The sequence below is a fragment of the Petaurus breviceps genome, unplaced genomic scaffold (assembly GCF_028583685.1).
Source record: "Petaurus breviceps papuanus isolate PSGF00001 unplaced genomic scaffold, PetGlider_PUasm1.0 38, whole genome shotgun sequence".
Taxonomy (NCBI): Eukaryota; Metazoa; Chordata; class Mammalia; order Diprotodontia; family Petauridae; genus Petaurus; species Petaurus breviceps.
The window spans coordinates 85,084,438-85,085,863 of NW_027186304.1; the positions used below are offsets into that span (position 1 = coordinate 85,084,438).

Below are 1,426 nucleotides of genomic sequence, written 5' to 3' on the forward strand. Positions count from 1 at the left end.
GGGGACTAGGGAAGACGTCCTGCAGAAGATAGAAGTTGAGCTTGGACTTAAAGCAAGCTAAGGAAGCTAAGAGGTAGATGTGAGGAGGGAGAGCATCCCATGCATGGAGGCAACCAGTGCAAAAGCACAAAGACAGAGACGGAGATTTATATGCCAGGAACGGTAAGTACACCAGATTAGCTAAATTGTAGAATGCTTGGAGAGGAATAAAGTATAAGAAGCATGGAAAGGTAGGAAGGAGCTAGACTGTAAAAAAACAAAACAAACAAAAAAACCCCAACTTAACTGCTCCTTTCTCCACCTCTTCTTACTCGATCCATTTGGGACTAACCTTTTGCAGCTGCCCTCCCTTCTCATGGAGTGAAGATGGCAAACAGCTGCCTGGTGCATGAGAAGATCTGGCTTGACAAATTCAAGTACAATGATGCAGAGAGAAAGTTCTATGAGCAGATGAATGGTCCTCTGCCCGTCTCCTCCCAACAGAGCACTAACACCAGCTCTTCCAGTGGTCATAGTAGGGACCATAGTGAGCTGGTCACCCAAATTTCCAATTTAGAGGCAAAGAACCAAAGTGTGTGATTCAGGACCTAGAGCTCACCATCTCCAAGTTTAAAATCCAGCTGTGCACCCTGGAGAAATGCTCCCCTTCCCACCATTCTCTGGCTCCTCAAACCCAGCATGTATCCCCTATGCAGAAAGTGGAACTACCCACCAAATCACCCGCTAAGAAGGCGGCCACCCCAGCAGAGGACGATGAGGAAGATGATGATATTGACTTGTTTGGTAGTGATGTTGAGGAAGAAGACAAGGAAACAGGGAGGAATGGCTTTGCCAGTCTGCATGCAGAGAAGGCCAAGAAGCCAGGGCTGATTGCAGAGTCTTCCATCCTCCTAGATGTCAAATCTTGTGATTATGAAACAGACGTGGCAAAGTTGGAGGAGTGTGTCAGCTCCATACAGCTGGATGGACTGGTCTGGGGAGGCTGCAAGCTGGTGCCTGTGGGGCATGGCATTCAGAAGCTGCAGATCCAGTGTGTGGTAGAGGATGACAAGGTGGACACAGACATTCTGGAGGAGGAGATCACCAAGTTGGAAGATTATGTGCAGAGTGTTGACATTGCTGCTTTCAACAAGATCTAAAAGGCCCCTGAATGTGTGTGATTCTGTAACCAAAATAAAGGTTGAGATTTGAGGGGGGGGAAAAACTGCTAAACAAAAGACTTTATATTTGATCCTAGGGACAGTAAGAAATCACTGGATTTTAAAGGAGGTGAAATGGTCAGACTGGTGCTTTTGTAAAGTAACTTTGTTATCAAGTGGAGGATAGACCAATTGAAAGCCACTTCCCAGCCCTTTCCTCACCATAACATCGTACCAGCTCCCCTTTATGTGTTGCCTTCCCCTATTACAACATAAGCTCCTTAAGA

At 46.4% G+C, this 1,426-nt stretch overlaps 1 pseudogene; it reads left to right on the forward strand.

The window, feature by feature from the left end:
- Positions 1-366: 366 nt before the first annotated feature.
- Positions 367-1,191, forward strand: LOC138170648 (elongation factor 1-delta pseudogene; annotated as a pseudogene).
- The last annotated feature ends 235 nt before the right edge of the window (positions 1,192-1,426 follow it).